The sequence below is a fragment of the Varroa jacobsoni genome, unplaced genomic scaffold (assembly GCF_002532875.2).
Source record: "Varroa jacobsoni isolate VJ856 unplaced genomic scaffold, vjacob_1.0 scaffold_863, whole genome shotgun sequence".
In the NCBI taxonomy this organism is placed as follows: domain Eukaryota; kingdom Metazoa; phylum Arthropoda; class Arachnida; order Mesostigmata; family Varroidae; genus Varroa; species Varroa jacobsoni.
In genome coordinates this window covers 88507-95942 of record NW_019213765.1, presented here as the reverse complement: position 1 = coordinate 95942, position 7436 = coordinate 88507, and positions in this window count along the sequence as shown.

Sequence of the window (7436 nt, the reverse complement as noted above, 5' to 3'; positions counted from 1 at the left end):
ATCTTCTGTAGACATTAACGTTCATACAGATAGATATATCTTTTGAGACCGTGAGTGTCGCAGCTGACGTAGGTCTTCATTCAAATAAAACTTGTAACGTTATGTTCTTATAACGCAGATTGATAATAATAATAACTGTTCGAATAAATACAAATCCTTGGGATATATGGAATTTCTACATAAAATATATATAAACCACTAAACCTTAATGAAGTCGTTATCCACGTAATATTGAAGTTGTGAAGCTGTGGCTTGGTCTTATAGCTTTATTAGTCTATTTTTTTTTTTTTTATTATTGAGCAAAGTACTTGTCACGCAGAGATGAAGCGTTATACGAGAAATTAGAAGCCGGGATCAGCGTGAGAGAGCGGTCTGTCGCTGTTCACATTGTGCTATAATTGTATATCTCTCTCTCTCTCTCTCTCTCTCTCTGTATCGATATATAATTTCGAAAAATATTGTCATTACATTTGTGCGTGTCGGTCATTACCACCTCAGCCAGTATTGGCAGCTGTATTTAATGCAGTCAATTTTTGTGTAGGGTCACAAAACAAGCAGTACTAGCCGCTGTGATTAATTTAAATTACTGTCAACTGAAAATATTTAGACGTTTAAATAGAACCCGGAGCTCGATTTATTCGGGGAACGCTCCTATCTTCCTCTTATCTATGAGCCTACATACAGCCAATAACATTGCACCAATTACGACACTGGATTACCATAAACAAGCTTGGTAAATTATTATTTACGATCAGTGATTAGGACCATTGATTTTACACTGGAGAACGCTAATCGTTATCGATACCTAGAAATAGGACCCAATGGACAGTACAAACATATGATCAAAATGCATAGTATCGTCCGTACATGATGTCTAGGTAACAAAAAGAGCCAGCCACGCTATGTCGTTTTCCAATTCCCGCTAGTTTCGTAATTGACTGAAAAGCTGGCACTTCAACGACATGCGGCAGTGCATTATGAGTCGAGTGGTCCGCAGCGTTTGGATGAGTGGCTATTGAAACGAGGGCTAAATGATACCTCGCCTTCTGAGATCTCAAGCATCGCGGAACGGTCAAAGTCGAGCCGGGTGCCAGCGGGTAGCCAACAGGTGGTACTCGCAGATGTAGATCTTGTCCCGATCGTTTGTCGTTGATAGAAGTCTCAGTAAATCGACTTTGAGATCTGAGCCTCTTCAGAGACTGCTTTTGACGACACAGAGAATCTAATTTACGACGCTAACCAAGTTGCGTTTGAATAACGATCCTTGTCGAGATTTCATATAATCAACCATTGCTGGATCAACGGACCAGAAGAGCGGACGTTTTATCGGTAACATATTATTAAACGCCATGTCCCGCCTAACCAAGCTAGAAAAAAGCATAACACATTTGTTCTTTCCTGTTCTTATAGCCAAATAGAGGACTTAGATCGTTTAACTTATTAACGTGTTATTAATTTTCATTGCTCGTGTGTACTAAAATTGCCTTATATGACATGGCTAAATGGCGTACGTTGAACAGTAGACCTAAACGAGCCATATCCTCCCATATTCTTGCTGCCATAAATCCAGGAAGCAGATTTTCTTGTATAGATCTGAGAAAATCATTTGTTTCAGTTGTGAGCATGGCAGTTGGCTCCGTAAAATCTGAACCCTTCCAGCCCGGTGATAGAAAAATATTTCATCGCACCTTTAACTACCTATCATTTTTATATTTGGAACCCATTTTATATCTAAATCGTTTGGCTGGCTCTAAGTTATTTTTGTTATCGTCGGCTACATACACAGCAGGACACGTACAAATTAACTTCAGCCAAGGTAACAATGTGTAACTATTCAATTCAAATACAGATCATATGTAATTAAGCATTAGAAACGAGACTGAAAATGTTTTCACTTATAATCGTTACAACTAAGATCATTCTAAGAACTTTTTAAATTTTTCACATCGACAAGTCACAAAAATGTTATGGCTTTCATTTAAGCACTACCTAAACACAATTACAAACGCTGCTGTTCATGATACAGTGTGTGAATCATGGAAAAGTTCAGACATGTGTGGAACGTACCTCTTGGCTCAAGTACACGATATTTGGCAAATTTAAACACATTTAAAGTTTATGTTCTAGCCGAAGCAAACAAGATTTATACAATAGCAATTGTACAAAAAGTTGTGACGCTGCCATCGTTTCAGCTGCGAGCACGACTTCTCCATCCTCGCAATAGATCAAACTACATTATGAACGAAGGACGCCATGAACTCGTTTATTATTATAAAGCCTTCAAATCCTTGCGGGGGGAGGGGGGCGGGGTAAATTATTGATGAGCAAAGGTACAAATCAGTTGAATGAATTTTCCTGTGAAGAGCTTCGGACATCCCGCGTATTACAAGTTCTGCACCTCAATACGAGTTGATACGACTTCAAAATAGTATATTACTTGATCTTGCGGTGAAGTAGTTAGATTTCTGGGATAGTTTTCAACATACAATACATGCGCTGCGAGGACCTCGGGAATATCTACTCTTCTAAACGCAAGATATCTATTTTATTCTACGGCAGGGTGTGGTAGTAGACGAATCACGACGCAGACCGTATAGAAGCATTGTGTAATTTTAGAAATTTCCATTTTTTGTCCTTTGTGTTCTGCGCGGGCAGTATGATCTTAGACCAACGAGTGGACATATATGGCCGGCAATCTTTGTCATGCTCCTTTAAGATGATCGTTTGTCAGTCAAGTCAATGCGTTAATAATAGGGTGTATGATGAAGGTATTTTTCCCCTAGACGCTTCAACTGAGTACTCTGTTTATAGAATAACGCACTAAATTACGGATGCGACATGTCAGAATAGTTCTTAGCGGCGATGTACTAAATAGGTTTCTGCCTTTTCGTTTTTTGCAATAAAACCTTCCTCATACGTTTCACTCTAGGGACCAGTTATCACCCACGTCAAGGGTATGCATATATAATATACTTCCCTAACAACGTCGTAATAACAATGTCGACTGACCGAATATTCGCTAGTGAGACTTCCCACAATGAGCGGGATTATTCACGTCCCTATTCCAATTTTTTTTCTTCTAAAAGCATTTATTTCGCAACGTTGATCTAAACCCAAGTTGCCGCACAACGATGATTCATAAGCATCCGCACGCGCATACAAGCCCTGCTGTGACAATGAGTTAGGAAAAACAGGTCATCGAATTCTCCTTGCGCCTTTCCAATCAGTACTGTGACGGGTGTTATAGCCGTACCATGGCAAAGACACAAAGAGGACTAATGTGGACAAAGAACCTCCCTAGCTTTCGAGCATTCTGTAACAGCAGCAATGCTGCTGTCTTTGCCCGCGACACCAGTCATCATGGTCAAGGCCCCTTGTTCACCTTCAGACTCACCATGATCGTTTGACCAAGGCAATTTGCTTGCTCCTACCCCAAATACTTCACAGCGGGTGTCTTGTAACTCTGAAGGACCTCTACATCTTAAAGACTGTCCACTTAGTCAGATCGTATAAAGTCATTTCGTATTCGTTGTGCCGCTGTCGACACGAGCCGCGATCTCTCGTACTGCCTACTCTATAGGAGAAGGTAGACCCTTCCATTTATCACCCATGAAACCACCCTTCTCACATCGTTCAATCGTCTTTCCAGCTTCTACCGGTACAATGCTTCATGATAAGTTGAGGAGTCACCGTTACACGGAACTGCCGCTCGTTTCGTCTATCTGTGGCGCGTTCCTCTCGATGAAAATATCCCCGGGAAATCTCGTCATTAGAGAGCGCCAACATGATGTTCAATTGGATTGATGTTGTAGTTTGTATGACTAAATAGGAGTGCACTGTGGTCCAGTTTCGCCATATACAAATAACTAAATTGGCCAGATCCAAGAATACAAGTTGGGGTCTGGCCTGACCGGTCTCAGGGAATTTCTTTTCGTTGCACCGGCTTTGATTTATACAGGCCCAGGAGTTGACGTAGTGGAGAAGAATGGCGGCTGATTGCCTGGGAATTGAACGAATTCGATATGAAGTGGTAAGTTGACAACGGTGGATTCCTGATGCGTGACCACAGAGTCACACTGGGAAAGAAACAGAATAGATGTAGTATAACATACAACATAGACAGAGTAGCTGGCGGTGTCTGGAGTAAATAGATGATAAAGTAGTACAGCTGATTTGTGTATAGCGAAAGTAAAGCAGTTCTCGCTGCCATCTTCCGCCAAAAACACAATCAAGTATAGTTACATGCAAATGCAGTATCCGTTTTTCTCTAAGTAACAAGAAATCGATGAAACATATGGCGACTATATGAGTCAATTTGGCAATCCAAAGAACCCGTTTGAGCATCGGCAAAAACATTCTACGCAACGTAACGTCCATGTTATTATTCGTTGGGCCGCTGGCCGTTTACTAATTAAGCCGACGGGTTAGCCTATGAAGACCACAGTATGCAACCTGGTAACTTTGAAAAGTATATTGCAAATGTCGCTAGAGTTAAATTAAATCTGCTCGACTAGTAGCTAATGAGATTTATTTCCATCTGGACTTTGATCCACTTTCATCTGGAACGCTCACAGAATAAGCGAGAGGACGTTCACAATTCATCGTGTACTTAGTGGCCATGCTCTGAATTGTTCGCAACATTTTGCCTGCCACTGGTCCACATAGAAGAAGTCCAGAATTCACAGCCAGTCCCCTACCATCATCCCAAAAGCTGTGCGTACCGAAATAACACCGCGACCCATGCCATTTCCGGTGGCACAGCGCAACAATGAAGCCATCATTGAAACTGCTACCTCACTAAATGATGACTATCCGGCGCATAATCAGCCCCTCAATAGCGTAAGTCGAGGTTTATTTTTAGACTTACGTGCTTGCTTACAAAGATATGCAATCATTTTATATACTTGTCGTTATTGAAAGGTTCAACATAAGGAATTAAACTGTTAGTTTAATCAGGTATAACCTTATACTACTATACATGATTATTTAATTGTTACTAGGTGTGAAAACAGCATAGGAAATTCTATCAAATAGATTCTGCGCGTCCATTATCCTTAGCGGCATTATATTAAGATTTCCTCATTCAAGGGAACTCATAGTTGCAGTTTGTTAAGCGTTAGATAATCCTTAGACGACAATAAGTTACGGTCGAAATCGTTGACCTGAATACGCTGAAGAGTCTTTTTTTTACACTTTCAGAAACGCTACGGCGGTGCGCTGTACGATATTTGGGTCCCTTTTGAAGCTTCAAGTGTCAAACCTATACATTTATTTGGCTAGACGCCAAGGCCCCGTTGTTAATAGTATCGACACAGAAAGCTGAGCAAGCTGTTTTTGCGCTATCGCTCAGGAGGCAGACGTGCCCGGCTAGCGGTTCTTCCATCGAGGTTAAAATCCCCAAGCAATTAACCCCAACCCTGGCAATGGTAACAACAAACTTAGATTTCTTAGGCATTTGAAGCATCCCCTTGGGCTAGGGCTTAAAGCTGCATCCCAGACTACGGCCACAAACTCTAACTATGCCTAAATAGAAAACCTACACAAGGCGACGCGAAGATGATAAGGAATCTTTCGTTGCCTGAATTCGCATTAACAGCCCTGAGAGCAGAAAAAAACACGCATGTGCAAAATGCGCGTGTTAATCAGTTGAATGATAGAATGTTGTTTTCAAAAATATCTTTAATAGTCTCTCAATAGATCACTGACTTACAAACCATATGTAATCCAGTCGACTGACCTTCTAGTCCCCAACCCGATAATCCAACATATATGCATGTCAATTCATACTCCGATCAGATCAGGAAGTGCAAAAAGTGGAAAACAGAACATGCAACTGGTGAGCTCCTCGAGCTCAAAGCAGAGGTCGTGCGATCGATACAACTCATACTTACCTATCGTATCATATAAGAATACTCTATTATTCCAGGTCACTAGCCTAAATCCACATCCAATATTGTCACAGGGCAAGTATTCGCCGCCCTGAGACAAGGAACATTGCCGCTGCGGTGTAAGATTCGAGGGCTTTTTCTATACAATCGTAAAATATATACGGTGAGGTATTGGATAGAGATCAACAGCAAGAAGCTGCCTAAACGGAGAGACAATCGAATTCCGTTTGTATATGTTTGTCTGATGGGGCATTGGAGGTTTTATCAGTCATTCAGCCGAACGGTAAGAAAAGTAACAGCAGATGTACATTCGTATCAAATTGTATAGAACCTTATTTTGGTACCACGTTGCGACGAAACCTATCCGATTAGCAAGTGCGTTGCTAGTTTTTCCTTACTAGTTTACCTTCAGCTCATCGACCTAGCCTATAGTTCAGTTTATTCGGAACTACGGAGCATTGGCGATCTCAATGTAACTACTACGTTGGTTCCTTTTTAATGCAGCATTTAGTACGGCGCTGTAGTCCTTCAGCCGACTGGTAATACCCGCCATTATCATAATGAGTTTCCTTTCGGCGAGTAGCAGCGACTCGATGCACCATTATATACGTTTCGTCCACTGATCATTCAAGGTTGCATGAAGGTCCCCTCCAGGGTAGGGCGGCTGGCGAACTAGTACCGGCTGCCTGATTGAAAAATCAATAACATTGCAATACCTTATCGCTCGTCGAGGGGTGACATGTATTGGAGAAACGCTCCCAGGCTTTCGTTATCTTGCCGCTAGCGCCGCAGAACAGACATCTTCCATAAGAAATACGCTCAGAAAATGGCGTTTTATTAATGATGCGATCGTTTTAGCCATCCACCTAATTGAGCAGCCATCGGAGAGGTATCCCGTTATCAGAGGACGTGCGAAGATGTACATTTCGATTATGTAACAACGCATGCTTCCGAGAGAGAACGAAAGTTCTAAAAATAAATATTATATCCTGGAAGTATCTACGCAGTTTATTCGGCTAAGTATATAATCGCACGTGCGCATGTATGATGCCTCAATGACGATCAAGCGAAATTTGCGGTCTCAGGTAAGCTCCTGTTACTGGCCACTTTCAATCTGGGTCTCGTTCTCTTTTAAGCAAACGCTAACCAGAGCTAAAAGTAAAGTGCGGATCAAAATTTGATCGAAATTAGGAGGGTAAAGCGATCATCATTAAAATAGGAAAATTAGAATGACATCCACTGATATTAGATAATAATCGGAATATGAAGCCCGATTTAATTCATTTGTACTTTTGCAAAGTGATGTTTGTTATCCATCAACGATACAATTGTTGCCGTTTTATTATCAAGTTATATATAAATAAATTTTTTTTTTAAATTTAATCACTATTTTACTGATACTGCGTTGCTTCGTAACGTATAACTGAAATATTCGCGTCCAATGATCTCTGTAAACGTACCGTGGGCACTTTGAAGTTGACAGAACTTACTTATACCTCGAAGTGATACGTATATGATATTCCTAGCCCATTAAGGTGTTCATATATA